The 16235-nt window shown below is 49.5% G+C and overlaps 1 protein-coding gene and 1 long non-coding RNA gene across 2 annotated transcripts in view; one reads left to right on the top strand and one right to left on the bottom strand.

Moving 5' to 3' along the window:
- Window positions 1–16235, top strand: part of LOC125720187 (neurexin-1-like) — a 609464-nt gene that overhangs the window by 539654 nt on the left and 53575 nt on the right.
- Window positions 4362–6228, bottom strand: LOC125720197 (uncharacterized). The gene is made up of 3 exons (XR_007385381.1): window positions 4773–6228; window positions 4638–4718; window positions 4362–4556 (listed from the first exon to the last, which is right to left on the bottom strand). It is a non-coding gene; the product is annotated as an uncharacterized LOC125720197 (long non-coding RNA).

The raw sequence follows: 16235 nt of genomic DNA, 5'->3' as shown, positions 1-16235 counted from the left end.
CCATATAACGAATACTAACGCCCAAAGTAACAGATTTTGATGTTGCGTGACTTCGCCCCAAAGTGGTAAAAATAACCGCTCAACAGTGCGAGAGGGAGAAACTCAAAAACTAAAATTCTGCACTGGAGGTGAGAGCCCTAAGACCATCATTTACAGCCATCTGCTTTTAAAACCCCCTCATTTGAAACCAAGAAAGGGAAGTGATCGTCCCTGACATGCTAAGTCCAGCTCATAGACTTTGCCCTAATATTCACAAGGCGCTCTGCTTATAACTTTCACAACTTTGGACCGGATGTCCCCCATATTTTCCCTCAGGCACGCATTTGGGCTAATTCGAGCTGAAGCATAATCCTTATCCATGCAGCGAGTTTACAGATAGATTTAATTAATCCGTATACTTGCCTTAATATGACAACCACACAGTTATCCATCAGAACATAAGAAGGAACATCTAAACTCCTGCAGAACTCAGTTTCTCAGCATTAGCATGCTGGTCTCTCACAGTCCTGATGTACCACTCATGGGTTTTCACTTGTGTGTAGCCAAGGGCAAAGGTCACAGGGGCACTGCCCCCTGCTGAAAGCTGATTGGTCCCTGGAGTGCCCCTACCCTGTCAGTCACCAGTTCAAAACATATCATTGGCTAATGATAAGGTTGCCACCTCTGTATGACTTGTGCTCCCTCTTATGCCATATTGGTAGTAAGCGGGTAGCAAAATGAATCTGCTAATGTATTTCCTATTTGGGGACAGTGGGCCTGACTTAATGTTCTTTCTAATGCCCCCCCCCCCCCCCCACCTTAACAAATCCTACATCCTCCCCTGTGTGCAAGACAATTTCAGTATGTACCTGTAGGATGAATTCCTGATTTTCCATCACAGGGGGGGCACTCTTATCCGCAAATGGCTGGTGTGTACACAGGTTTTTGGGGTGACCTTTGGGTCAGCTGTTCACACCCAGGTGTGAGGACTCCTCAGCCAATCAGTCCTCTAATCAGGAATCTAATTAGGGATTTGCAGCGAAAATCCGCGCACACACAGCAGCCCTTTCTGCATAAGGTTGCCCGCCTCTGTGCTAACGTAGCCCCAGATGTAACCGCGTTTTATCAGCCTGGCGTCGGCCGCAGGCTCCCGAATGCGTCACTGCATGGTGGCCATCCTGGCGATGACACTAGTGACTGGTGACCTTTCCCATGTCTCTGAATTATGTATTTATTGATTCTTCTGTCTTGCTCTGGTGGGCTGCAGTGCAGGAATGCAGGTTGTATGTTCTTATCAGTTTCCTCCCTCAGTCCGGCGATCTGCAGTTTAGGCGGATTGGTGTCTCTGAATGAACACGCCTTGATGTGCGACTGGGTGCCCTGTTTGCTATTGCAGCCACACTGGCTCCTGTTTAATCGAAAGTTCTTATTTTTATATAAGTTCCTATTTAATAGGAATGGTACGAAATCTCATAGCTGCCTTCTGGTAAATCAAGTAAGAATATCTGCAGATTGAATATTTGTCCAGTTCTCAGACACACAGTAGACTTGTGGTGCTTAAGTAGATTTTTACTGCAGACAAGGCAGCTGTGATAAGTGTGAGGGATGCTTCATGGAACATGTTTTGATCCACGACATGACCAAGAGGTCTCACTGCGTACTGTGGAGCCTTAATCTCCTTCTGCAGGCCGGAGTGCTGGGTCTTATACTGCCGGCAGCTGCCTTGTACTGCAAGCAGAGTCCTTACACTGTCAGCAGAGGCATTACACTGCAAACGGAGGCCTTACACTGTCAGCAGAGGCCTTTCACTGCAAACAGAGGCCTTACGCTGTCAGCAGAGGCTTTTCACTGCAAACAGAGGCCTTACGCTGTCAGCAGAGGCATTACACTGCAAACGGAGGCCTTACGCTGTCAGCAGAGGCCTTGCACTGCAAATGAAGGCCTTACGCTGTCAGCAGTGGCCTTGTGCTGCAAATGGAGGCCTTATGCTGCCAGCAGAGTCCTTATGCTGCTGCCCTCTGCTCTGTGCTGCTCCTGTGGGTCTGGTAATCAAATAACAGATGTTAGAATTCCAGTGTCATGTCTTCACCCCCCCCCTGCCTAACAGCCAGCTCCTCTGTTACCAGACAGAATTTCCTATTGCAATTTACTCAATTCAGGACTGCATGGATGTCCGTGGATCGTGTCTTTGTCTTGGACCATTGGACGAACCGAGATTGGGGGGGGCATCTTTCTGGAGCATCTTTAACAAGGCTGCCAACCTGATGAGGAATTTGTTGGAATGAGATTTGGAGTGAGGCAGAGTTGACCTGGAGGGTGGGGCTTTAAAAATGCAAAACATCAAGTGGCCATGACCTTATGCCCCCCCCCCAAGCCCCCGCCTTATTCAGAGTCATTTCATAGCCTATGGTCTTTCTAGATGGAAACTCCTGCTAATGCTAATTCCGCTAATACTGCCACTTACAGTGTGCCAGCATTATGATGAGCAAAGGTATCACCCAACAGTAGTTTGTAAATGTGTAGAGGCCATTTAACTCAGAATACACAATGAGCCTCAACACACATTTATCACTAATAAGCAATAAAACTTAATACCACTTAAGGCCTGGTATTAACTTTAGCATTAAGGCTAGGCTGCTCTATTAAAATGATCAAGATCTTAGATGGAATTTAAGCGTCTCTTGCTTTCAAGAACAATTAAAATGTAAGGTGATTCCAGAAGGTGATTTCATAATGCTTTCTTGACTATTTGTATTATCCTAAGACCCGTGGAGTTGCTATGACAACGCGGATGAAGGAGAGTGCGGAGTTTTCCTCTGTCCCTCTGCTTCTCCCTCCAGTTTTCCTTAGCCTGTGACACATGTCGAATGCTTGAAAAACCGGATCTGGCCTCTCAAGGACAGATGGACCCTTTGTATGCAAAAACCCTTCCGCTTACCCCTGTCTCGGGCGAGCTGTCGCCTGATGCGATCGACAGGATCGATCGCCCGTCTTAGGTGTCTCCGTCCGTCGCGAGGCGTGCAACCTAAGTCCATGGAAACCAGCTTTCATGCAGAGGCAGACCGGTTCTCCACTGCAGGGGGACCAGAGCTGCCCATCTACCATCAGCTCCCGCCGTCCAAAGTCAGCTTTGACCTAACTGGTCCACCACAAACACCTCATTCAGGCTCACCTGCCTCCCCGTCAGATAAGATCGACCATTTTATTCAACTGTTTGAATCAATTGCCTCACACCTCTGGGACCCGGGTTCGAGTCTCCGCCTGGGTCACATGTGTGTGGAGTTTGCATGTTCTCCCAATGTCGTTGTGGGGTTTCCTCCGGGTACTCCGGTTTCCCCCCACAGTCCAAAAACATGCTGAGGCTAATTGGAGTTGCTAAATTGCCCGTAGGTGTGCATGTGTGAGTGCATGGTGTGCCCTGTGATGGGTTGGCCCCTCATCCTGGGTTGTTCCCTGCCATGTGCCCTGTGATGGGTTGGTACCCCATCCTGGGTTGTTCCCTGCCTTGTGCCCTGTGATGGGTTGGTACCCCATCCTGGGTTGTTCCCTGCCTTGTTCCCTGTGATGGGTTGGTACCCCATGGGTTGGTACCCCATCTTGGGTTGTTCCCTGCCTTGTGCCCTGTGATGGGTTGGTGCCCCATCTTGGGTTGTTCCTCGCCTTGTGCCCTATGATGGGTTGGTACCCCATCCTGGGTTATTCCCTGCCTTGCACATGTAGCCTCCAGGACAGGCTCTGAACCCCCGCTATCCTGAATGCGACAAGTAGTTACAGAAATTGGATGGATGGATCTTGCCTATTGTCCATCATTGTCCTGAAATATCCTACCAGTGAAAAAGTACACAAGCAAATAACAAGGCTTTGGCCTTAGCTGCTTAAGAGTCATCATTAGCATTTTTCTCTGGCTGTTCTGAATGTTCCTGCTTGGTTAGACGTCGCGCGCTCTGGCTGTCAGCGCCGATTCGCTGGTGTAGCTGACCTCAGCAGTGCAGGGAGCACTTCCTGTCTCAGGTGGGATGGTCACAGTGAACGCGCAGCCTCCCAGTCCCTGCCTGTACTACTTCCACGGTACCTAACAGCGCCATCCAGTGCACACAGCCCACCCCACAGCCTGTCACATTTCAGCTTCTCCAGCTCGTCGGTATCTGTCAGCCGAAAGGTGACCCTGTCAGAGACCCGCTGGCTTCTGAAAGCGGCGGGAAGGCCTGACACTCTACTGACATCCATCATTCTCCTGAAACCGCTACACAGGGAAATTGGTGCTTAATTGAAGTGCGCTGTGTAATTAGAGTTGTAGATATATAATTAACCTGGCTGACTGCTGCCTGAAATAGCCTGAAGTAGTTCCTACTTGTATCACTCCTGCCAACATCCCGTATCTTTTCCGATAGGGGGCAGAGTCAGGTGACTGGAATTGGTGTTTTGATTAGCTCCCCCAGCAATGTGTATAAACTGAAGTGTTGGTTTTGTTTTTTTCAGGCCTAGTCACAAAATGCTGTACCCCATCACTACACAAACTCTACCTTACCCCATTACTACACAAACTCTACCTTACCCCATCACTACACAAACTCTACCTTACCCCATCGTTACACAAACTCTACCTTACCCCATCACTACACAGACTCTACCTTACCCAATCACTACACAGACTCTACCTTACCCCATCACTACACAAACTCTACCTTACCCCATCGCTACACAAACTCTACCTTACCCCATCGCTACACAAACTCTACCTTACCCCATCACTACACAGACTCTACCTTACCCCATCGCTACACAAACTCTACCTTACCCCATCGCTACACAAACTCTACCTTACCCCATCGCTACACAAACGATGTTGTTGTGGGTAATTACTCTATCTTACCCCATCACTACACAAACGATACAGTTGTGGGTAATTACTCTATCTTACCCCATCGCTACACAAACGATGCTATTGTGTGTAATTACTCTTCCGTACTCCATCGCTACACAAATGACGCTGGCTCCCTCCAGCAGTCCGCAGTCACGGCACGCCTGTATGCTATCCTGTCCACTAGTCTGCACCTGGACAATGACACAATGTAAACGAGCATCGGACCGAAAGGAACAAAGGCAGATGGTGAGCCACCCGCAGCAATCAGGACCCCGTATTTACCTGACCATTCATGAATGAATCTCACTGTCACATCACTGGAACGCAAATTGCTGGAATTTCTTTAGCACGTTTTGCACTGGGTCCAGTTGCAAGAAGTAAACCAGGTTGAATGGGAATGTTTTTATTTAGCGCTGCAGCAGCTCATCGCTAATTTATACCGCAGGTTGTCTGTCTGTCTGTAACGTCATCCTGCTTCTGTGAGTCTCGCATTGATTTAACACAGCTCCTTAAATCGCTGAATGATGCAGTTACCATGCAGCTACCGTTGGCGATATGGATTTGCGTCAAATTATGAGATGACACACCTGACCGGAACGCTGACGCCCTGCGTCACATTCGATCGAGCCTCTCCCTCTGGAGGCCGGACGTGGCGTGCGCACCCTTCCATGTCTTTTGTAGATCTTAGGTTACTCTCGCAGCCGAAAGCTCTACAAGGTTCCAGAAAGAAAGAAACTGAGATTATTGCAGAAGCTGTGGTTTTTAGAGATTGTTACTCAAACACCTTTTAAAAAGGGGTGTTTATTAGCTCCAGCCTTATGAAGCTGCTGAGGGGAGCTACATCGTTCGGAATCGCAAAACAAACATCCACAGTGCAAGACCGATGGTGATGCAGGGCAGGCTGAGGCAAAGGATTCATTTTGTCCTTGTTGGATCAGGACATGCTGAACCTCACAGTGTCATCTGATAGGGTTCGTGTGTTGGTCTGTTGCTCCAAGGGTGGGTGGCAGTCTAAGCCAGGACTGTGTGGGGGGGGGTCACTTGCGAGTTCAGACTCCGCTCACTGTCCTGCATGTGGATGTGCGCCGGTCAGTGCCCGTAACTGCTTTGACATGCATCTGATTTAGCTTGCACGACAGCTAATGTTTGGCTCGTCCAAAGGCTACGAAAGCCGCCACACATCGATCCAGAATTTCCATGTTAAGCCTGAGGTCCTTCAATGGTCTTAGATGATGCACAAACCTCTATGATGGCCACAGCACCTCCTGGTGGCTTAGGTTGTAACAGCATGGACAGAAGGTGACCGACACACTGTGTTTAGCAAATGCTTCCACACACACACGTTTGTATTCATATCTTTGTGGGGACTCTCCATTTTATGGGAAAATCCCTAATCTTAATGATGACCATAATCCCTAGCCAGCCCTAAGTAACCAAACAAAATAAAAATAAAATAAGATAAATTTTATTAACTTGAGTTTCCTCTTATGGGGGCTGAAGAAATGGTCCCCACAAGGTCAAAATAACTGGTTTTTATCACATTCTGGGGACAATTGGTCCCTGCAATGCAATATATACATAATCCACACACGCAAGCAGCTTTGGCATTACAGTAGATGTTCCTGCGCAACCTGTGTCTGCATTTCCGTGGGATGCCACCATATGTGGAGGCCGGCGGGCAGTACCAAGCCCACAGCCGGTACCCTCAGACACGGCTGACTCCTCCGGGGAGGGTCCCGATCAGCCCGGGGGAACGGGAGCAGCCGACAAAGTCCAGGATGCCTCCCCAAGTCGTCTGCTCCTGCCCAGAAGCCGAGAGGCGGGGAACCCACAGCGATCCTCTAGCCAGAGCTGAAAGCGGCCCGGCCCTGGGAATGGGGGTGGGGGCCTTGGAGCTGCATCGCCGTGCCGATGATGCGTGTCAGCGTATGGCGAGGAAGGACAGACAGAGTATAAACCCACACTAGCTCCCCTCGGGCTCATTAGCATGCCGCTAAGCGGGGGCTGCTTTCCGTTCGGGTTTCCGGCAGACCGTGACGTTTGAAGCCACCAAAGCAAGTGCGTCTGCCCTGCGGTCCCCACCATACACGGGGTTCCTCTGCAGCAGACAAGCCGATACATCTTCCGTTTGTTATTCGGAGGCCGTGTGTTTTTAGAACTTGGAAACGAGGAAGGAGACCTGGATTGTGGGGACATGAAATCCAGTAGCCATATATTAATGGCTGGATGGAGGTAGGTCATGTATAAATATGATGTTTAAAGTAGGAAATGAGAGCAAATGTGCAGCCTTTTCATTTTGTGAATTTACAGTAATATATGTAGTAGTTTACAATAATATGCAGTAATATACAGTAATTTATGGTTATACACACTGGTATACAGTAATATATGGCAATGTACAGTATTGTTCATGTACTATGCAGTAATTTACATTCATTTATGCTAATGTACTGTGGTATGTAGTATATATATGCAGTAATATATAGTGGTAAACACCTCTATGCAGTAATATACTGTAATGTGCTGTACTATACAGTAGTATGCTGTACTATACATTAGTATGCTGTACTATACAGTAGTATGCAATATAAGAAGTATAATACGGGAATATGGGTAAATCCCTGGCTTTGGTCGCGCTTCTATCCCTTCTGCGTAGGTGTCCAGGCAGACACACAGCACAAGACATTTTTCTCCACAGTCTCTGGAGAAGGAGAAGTTCACTGGGTTATTTTTGAATCATTTGAAAACGCATAATAATACATGTGAATGCAATTATCGATTTCTCAGTGTTTAGGGGTGGGGGGGGGGCTGGGGGGAGCGAGAGGTTTATTACTGGTTTATGGATACATCCCACAGAGAACGGAGGTAATTAATTTGGGATGGATTTCTGTGCGGTTCATGCTTGTGAGTCTGCTGGAGGTTGGATATCAAGGCCGTGCAGTGGATGGCACCTTCCCATCATCCCCCTGGGCACATACACGTGTCAGCAGCCAGGGGGCGCTGTGCCTTTGCCTATCAGTCGTAGCCCGGGGTGGAGATGTGGGGAAGTGGTGACCCACTCGCTGTGCTCTTCTCTGGCCCCTGGGGCCACGCCAGGGGCAGGTCATGCCAAAGACCTCCCCCCCATCACCCCGCAGTCCGTAACCCAGTCACTGTGCATTTCTCGGGCCCCTGTCAGCTCCAGTTCACGCCAGCCAGCGGCACCCGCCTCCCCACTCCCAGTGCCCTGGGGGTCTGCGATTTTCTCACTCAATTGCTTTCATTGCAGGTTCCCCCCACATATCGCGCTTTTGGGAGAAAATGAGAGGAGACACAGCCTGGCTGGCTTCTGGCTCCCATGGCTGCCCTCAGACAGGCCGGCACAGCAGCCCCCCCCCCCCTCCCGACAGGCCCAGAGGTGTTTCAGCACCCTGGCCAGTCCCGGCTATTTATGGGCCGGAGAAGGATAGGAAAGGGCAGGTGGCTCAACAGGCACGTAATCCTAATAACATGGCGGGCGGTACGGGACTTGACAGGTTAGGGCTCGGCGCCTGTGATCAGAAGGTCACTGGTTTGAATCCCAGAGCCAGCAGGCCGTTAGCCCTCCACAGGAACTGCACGCCGGCTAGCCCTGTCCTCCAAACCCCGCGCCTCGCCCTCACTGCGTATATGTGTCTTAAAGGAGAGCATGATGGATATGCAGAAAGGAGCATTCCAGTGTACCTGCACTGGACCTGCTCAAAGGGCAAATAAAGCTTCATTTCCGATTCTGCTGTTCGGCGCCGCTCGTCCATCCACAGGGAAGCAGGGAAAAAGCCACCTTCACAGCCAGTTTGTTCCTGTGCCACGAAATCTCTGTCTGACCTAGAGAGACCTTCTGCTTGCTCTGCTCGTCTTCTTAGGGGGGCTCAGTGGGGGTGGCGTGACCTCAGGCCCTGGGGTTCCATTCCCGCCTCTGCGCTCTGCATGTGCAGTTTGCCTGGTTTTCTTCCAAGTTCTCCAGTAGCCTCCTGCAGTGCGTAAACATCTGAATATCTGAGCTGTCATGATTGTGTGTCTGCCCTGCGCAGGTCTGGCCTCCTGTCAGGACATTTTTCCCTGCCTTGTGCTCTGTATTTCTGGGACAGACTCCAGGCTCCCTGGTACTCAGCACCGGAAGAGTGGGTCACGAAAAATGGGTATAAGTGGATGAAACACTGAAATACAAGCCTCTGTGAGCGTTTAAGACCATTAAGATGCTATCATCATAATTTAATATTAATAGCAGTGGGGCAGAGTTTCATTTCTATATGTGTGAGGGATTTATTGCTATGGGAAGAACACAGGAAGCCAAAAGACAGTGAGAGAGTGAAGGAGAAGAGAACACAGAAGGCAGTAAGACAGTCAGTGGGAACACAGGAACCCAAAGGGCAGTGAACAGATATTTTCTGGCTGGCCAGTTGCTCCTCTTGAATCTGTGCCATGGGTGTGCGCCGACCCCGGCTCCTGTTCACCGCCGGCCCCCGGCTCCTGTTCACCGCCGGCCCCCGGCTCCTGCTCACCGCCGTTCCCCGGCTCCTGCTCACCGCCGGCCCCGGCTCCTGTTCACCGCCGGCCCCGGCTCCTGTTCACCGCCGTTCCCCGGCTCCTGCTCCCCGCCGTTCCCCGGCTCCTGCTCACCGCCGTTCCCCGGCTCCTGTTCACCACTGTTCCCCGGGTGCATGTCAGCCCCATTGTGCCACTGCCGCGGAAAAAAAGAAATAAATGTGTGCATCATTCGTGTAGAGCAGAAAAAAGACATCCTTCCCCTATTTGCATTTCCACCCAAAGCCCGTTGCAACATAATATTTCATCCATTTTGCCTATAATCGCATTTTGGGAATTAAGTCAGTGTGACCCCGTCCACGGCGATGATGAGGCTCTGCTCCGTTCTGCCCTGAGTGTGCGGGGGGGGGAGGGGGGGTCTTACCCGCTCACAGGCACCAATTACACCTCTCCAGCCCTGCCCCCCCGCCCTGAAATCTCCTCGCACCCAACTAGCTGCTTAAACCCTCCGCTTCGCTTCTCTTTCTGCACTATGTTCCTCCCTCTTCTGCCCTCGTTTGCCCCCCCTCTCACTTCCGTCCTATATAGCCCTGGGTATTTATCACTCCCATCGATGTTCCGGATCCTTCCACATGCCGGTCCATCTGCACGGGCCGGTGTGGAGTCAGCTGTGAGGGGCCAGAAGGTTGCACTGCCTGCCCGTCGCTTCTCGGAATATGCAAGCGCTGCATGTCTTTGAAGAGTATTCTGGATGTTCTTATTCCAAGCTGTGAGGCAAAGCCAGCCCTCTCTTAGGCCCCTAGGCGTGATGTCTACAGGGGTCCGCAGAAGCATCCCAGAATCCCTTTCATTGCTGCATGTTGCGGCTGCTTTGATGCTTGGCTTAGAGGTCCTGCATGGTTTCCCGTCGTGGGACCAGGCTGCCCGCATGTGACTTGTGGCGGTTTTCATCAGCGTTGCTGCATTATCTGTGAAAGGCTGCAGGCAGCCCTGCATTCCCACATCCGGGACGAGGTGCAGGGGGAAGACTAGAGAAGGCGGGAACGCTGCCGTAGAACGTAAAGGTTCTGAAACCTCGCCCTCCTGACATCACTCACGCGTCACCTGCATCGAAGACCATTGACGGCTGCAGCCGGCGGCCTCTTCGCTTCCTGACACCGTGCGCGTTTATTGACGGCAGGAGGTGGCTGTGTCCGGAGGCGTGTCGCCATGGTGACCGGCCTAATCACTGCCCTGGTCATAGATCTACAGTAAATGTTACCTGGGTGATCCAATTAATACACAGCGGGGGGCAACAGATAGTGGGAAATCTGTGCTGGGCGGTGAACTTTGCCAAGTGAAATGGGGGGGCTGGGCCCCCCCCCCAAAAGGAAGCTGGGTCATAGTGGTCATGAGGCAGGGTGCCATGGAAACCGGGCACCGTGGGAATCGGACGACAGCAACAATATGGAGTCGACCTCACGCTTAGATTTCTAAATGATCTGGTCGGTTTTCACATCTCACTCCTTCTCTTTATTGGTAATTCGGTGATTTAATTTATTTACAGTTTTTGGTTATAACCTTAAAAATCAGCCTTATTTCTCATACACTTTGCAGTTAGCCTGTTGCCTCATTTTACAGTTTCGGTTATTTCGGTGTGTGGCACTGGCGACGGGACTGACGGCACCTGCCAGGGATTCAGCAACAATTCTAGGATCTTTTTTAAGGTTGGGTGCATAAGGGCGGGGGGGCAACCTAATCATTAGCCAATGATATGCTGAGAATTGGTGAGTGACAGGGGAGAGGCTGAATAGGAGAGTGATTCCTCACATCACTGGCACCCCTGCCCCCTCCCCCCGCTGGATTTGGTGACATTTACCCCCCCCCTGCTAAGACTCGTACCAGCGGAGTGCTGCTTTGGGGCCCATGGCAATAATTTCGACACGTCCGTCGATCGAGAGGAGAAACCGCGGCTTATCAGCCTCCCGTCTTTCATTTCAGAAGCAGCCATCTTTGCTATCACTGCTCCACACCAGCCCCCCCCCCCCCCCACCCCACATGCTCGAAAAACTGGGACAAGACTCTTCACAGCTAGAGAGATACTTCAGCTAAGGGCTGGACCGTGTGTTACACAGCTGACCCAAGCTTTTTCATATTCTATTCCAATTCATCACACTGCAAGGGGGGGGGGGGGGTGGCAGTGGGTTTAGAGAGGTCCAATCAGCTGATAGTAGCATTTCCTCAAGAAGGCTGCCAGCGACGTGACAATCACTCCTGACCATCAAAGCTGACGTTAATTAGGCAATTAAGAAGAACGTGACTGGCTTTCTACTAACCATGCTGTTAGGTCTCCTGTGGGGCTGTGTGCCTGTGGTCAGGTGGTTGCTGGTTCAAATCCCAGAGTCGACAGTGTCATGTCACCCCTGGATCCTTAAGCAAGTCCCTTCACCCCAATTTCTCCAATTGTATGGCGCTCTGTAAAAAATCATCCGCTAAATGAGTACAATATAAAATCCGTTGAGTGCACTTGGAAGACTGTGATGTAAACGCTGGCAAAAACACGCCGTTTCTGCCTCGAACCCGGGCTGGGTGGCCTCCACTCTCATCAGACCTGGCAGCTTGTCTAAGTCCCTCTTGCAGGTCCTGCCAGCTCCTCATCTTTTCGTGTATAATTACCTATAATGTCTGAGTAATATCCCCCCCAAAAGCATTGTTTTCTTTCACACAAAGGTTCCCGCCCTTAACTCGCCCGCTAATCCGTGAGGAAGGTCCCCTCAGCTTCTACCTTTCAGATGTTCACATTTCCTAATCTGCCAGATTTTGTTTCTTCGCACCTCTTGCTAGCAAGCGATAAATTTAACATCACTGATTATGTGTGAACTGCAGCGGCGGCACCGAAATGTTCCAGAAATATTTCCACTCGACCTAAATAGACAAGATGGAGGTAGTGTCTTGATATATTTGTCTTGCTGTCAGGGCCTGTTCGTCTCCATGCGCTGAAGGTGTGTCGTCGCATTTGCGGTCTGTCTCCTTCTCGCTGCATAAGAACAGCTGTTCAAAGATGTTGCATCTTTAACACGCACTGCTGCGTGCTTCCCGTGGGTTGCGAGTATTCGCTCGCATTAGCATTCTGCAGGGAGTGATTTTTAAAGATTGCCTTAACTCTGTCTTTCACTTGCGAACGCTTATTGTACAGACAATAGTGCACCATTTCGGGTGGAACGGTTTGATTATTTCGTGACGAGGAAGGGAAGCAGTCATTCAGACATCCGCAAACATTAAGATGAGAGGTTTTTTCGACAAACACAAATATAAAGCCCAAAAAAGCCTTTCATTTCATTATCACGTGTTCTCGGGCCAATCGGAACGGGCTTGTGAAAATCCATTTGGGAGAAGGTTTTAAAAAAAAAACATTCTGCTGATGCATTGAAGCGTTCTTTGAGTGTCCATGTGACTTGAGGATTTGTGGATCACGTGACAGATTTCTTTCATTTGTATATACAGATAGAGATTTCCAGCCATATTCAGTGTAAACTCTCGCAGGATCACAATCCATAATTTGCCGTGTGCCGACACGAAACATTGCAGCTCTGGCTGACCTCTCGAGAAAAAAAAGGCGATATGTTACAGAAAATCTCTCTGAGGCAGTATAAAAGTTTATAAACACATTGCTCATGTCTTTTTTTAACCATGCTTGTCTCTGTATGATTTATTTTGTCTTTATCTGGTATTGTGGAGCTCGGCGCAGTTATGGGGGAGCGGAGTCTGGTGAAATATTAATCCGCTAGCAGCAGATCTTTGTCTGTCCCAGATTTGTGGTTATTATACCAAGTCAATTTATTCCTATCCTTACCTGTGCCGGGACTGAAACAGCTTCTCCAAAGATCTTGCTCCCGTGAGATTTAAGCTGCCTTTTATTGTCCGTTTAGAAACCGGGCTGAATCCTGTTTTGCTCTGTTATATACTCAGAGTATCTTTTCACTCCAGAAAAAAAAAAACTAATTTAATCACCCTTTGCCAAAAGTGGGGGGAAATGGTTTAGCTACAAATTAGACCTCATAAAAGTCAGATTAGGACTGTGAGTATGACTCCAGGAGATGCCTGGGTGGATTTCAGCAGATAGCTGGGTGGATTTTGGCTTGCAGTCTGTTCCTGCACCAGGCACTGAGGCTGTGAGGGATGTAAGATAAGTAGGTTCCCCTATGTAATCATCTGTCAGAGAAGCAAAATTTAGGCAGAAACCTGCTTAACAGATGTAATTATTACTCAGCCAAGGTTTAGCTACAGTGCATGGTGAAATCATGAAGAAATTTAGATATTAACCTTTACCATAAAAAATCTGTCTCAAATTTTCTGACTCTAGTGAAGTAAGATGAGGGACAAAAATATTTATGAATCATCTAGGATCACAACAGGACTAAATTAGTCAGAGTTAGTGTAGATCCCAGTGTGGAAATAATGCAGATATCAGGTACAGTTATTGTAGATCCCCATTTGAATTAGTCTGTTTTCAGTATTAGTGTCAATTCACCTACATATATCATGATTGCCACCCACCTGCCTTGACCACGAACCAGGACTGGGGGTCCGTCCATCATGGTTCTTTGTGTAGATATCAGATATCACCCAATTGATGATGTATGTTTTATAATCATTCTGCCCTGGAAAAAGAGCGGTTCAAATAAATCAATAGAGGCCCAGAATGAATATGACATTCATGCCCCTGATGAGTGCATGTAAACTTCTGACCACAAATGTAAATATTTTGTGTGGATTCTTTTCAGATCCACTTAGTCTAACTGGCAGGTGCTGTTTGCTAACACACAGCACTGATTTTCCTTCACTGCAGGTTTAGTTTATCTTCTCGTCTTTGGCTGTTTACCGTCTCGGCTGCTGGCAGACTCCACGCATATCGATCCGCGCGGAGCCCGGCACACTCCCCGCCGTGGGACTCATGCTTGCCCCCCCCCCCGTTAGCGAGGGCCTCTCACTCTCATTGTCCTTTCAGGTGCAGTCACCTGTGAAATATGCACTCGGGCTTTGCGTTAAAAGCCAAACAATGAAACTCTGGACTCTTCCAAACGCGCCGTGCAGCCGGAAAGCACACAGGAAGCGGAATGTTCCGGGTGGTTCCGTCCCGTAACAAACAGGAAGGTGTTTCTTCAGCCATTTAGGTTAATATGATTACCCCGCTTTAGATTTACTCCAGTAATTATATTTGTGGGCTCTTTGTACAAATGGCAAGTAGCTTAACCCCTGATTTGATTTTGAGGACATATATTTGACAGCATGAAATAATGGGACAGCAGTTGGTACTGAGTTCTAGACTGTGTGGAGCCCCGCTGTGGAGAAGGTGCTTCATGGAGAGAAGCAGTCAAGAAGCGAAACACGGAGGGCCTGACGGCGGCAGATGTGCTGGGGGGAATGTCCACTTCGCCGCTGTTGGTGTTCTCCGGTGGTGATTACGACAGGCCGCGTGAGCAGATATTCGCCAGCCGAGGGCCCTCGGCTCCCGACCCCACGTGGCTGACTGCGAGACATGTGACCGTGTGCCCCACCCGTGACATGCCCAACTTTGACCCTGAGGCCGGACCGTTCCACTGCGGCCGAGGACGCAGCCCGTGCACAGAGTGCTTTTTGACAGCACGGGTGATTAGTGCGGTGGACGTGCGGGGTGACGTGCCCTCAGAAAGCAAAGAGTAGGTGTGTGCTGTCATTGGCCGGTGCTGTCATTGACCGGTGCTGTCATTGGCCGGTGCTGTCACTGGCCGGTGCCGTCATTGGCCGGTGCTGTCCAGTCATACATCTGGCCAATATGTAAATCTGAGCTGAAACTATAAAATATCAGAGCACAGAGTATCAGGAAAGGGAAACCGGCACAGCACATTCAAAGAGCACTATAGCTGTTATCTGCAAATTGCGTAGAATAGAGAATACAGCACTGGCAATCTTATCAGGAGTAAAGGAGAGATGTTTTCCAAAAAGCATAAGGGCAAAAGTAGAACTGTAAGAAGCACGGTGGGATTTACCTTGGCTGGCAGGGTAAACGGCCCCCCCAGGAAGCAGGGGTGGGTGCAAGGAAAGAACAGGAAAGGAAATGAGGAGACAGTGGTGTGGGGGACGCGGAGTTGGGGGCTGTGGGGTGGGGCCATCATAACCTCTCTACACATAAAACAACGTTTCCCCAACATCTGCCTCCTAAACAGAGTGTAGCTGCCGGCATTAATAATAACAGCCAATGTAACACCCAAAGGCAAAAATTCCCATATCAATCGGTGTGCTGTTTATAAACCATAATCATTACAGCACTGGGGTGTTAGAGCTGTAGGAGTTTCACGTTTAGACTACATTCAAAATGAAAGGCTTATATCATATATAATTAAAGCTTTCTGAAAAGTAGCTCGCATTCTAGCCAGCTTTCAAAGACTTCCAGTGTTCCGGGTGCAATTTTGTGTACTTGTGGATTTTACCAAATTCTGGAACAAAACATGAGCTTTGCAAGACCCTAGTTTGTACCAGTAGAGCTCAGACACATTCAGAGCTGTTAGGAACCCACTTTCCACCACCTGTCAGGCTGATTCCTTCCAGTAATGGGCCCGTTGTACTGTAGTAACAGACCCGACTACGCAGCATCAGAATTTTACTGCTACATTTTGTATCTAGCTAGTGAAAATGACACAGATTTCAAAGAAATCTCCTATAATGGAGTGAAATCCAGGCCAAAGTGACCTGGCGAGGCTGGGGAGGTCTCCAAGCCGGTCTGTCTGCTGAGAATTAGCGTCCCACGCTGTCTAATGCAGATGTAGCCCCCCGAGACGCAGCCGGCCTGCATTTCACCCGAGCTGCAGGAGGGCGTTTTTTTGTGGGCCGAGCCTGCCAGTTCGTGGCGCTGGCCCCATCGCTCGGTGCG

Source organism: Brienomyrus brachyistius, chromosome 24, assembly GCF_023856365.1.
Source record: "Brienomyrus brachyistius isolate T26 chromosome 24, BBRACH_0.4, whole genome shotgun sequence".
Classification (NCBI taxonomy): Eukaryota; Metazoa; Chordata; class Actinopteri; order Osteoglossiformes; family Mormyridae; genus Brienomyrus; species Brienomyrus brachyistius.
Note: the sequence above shows the minus strand (reverse complement) of the source record. Positions and strands in the feature narration are given on the sequence as shown.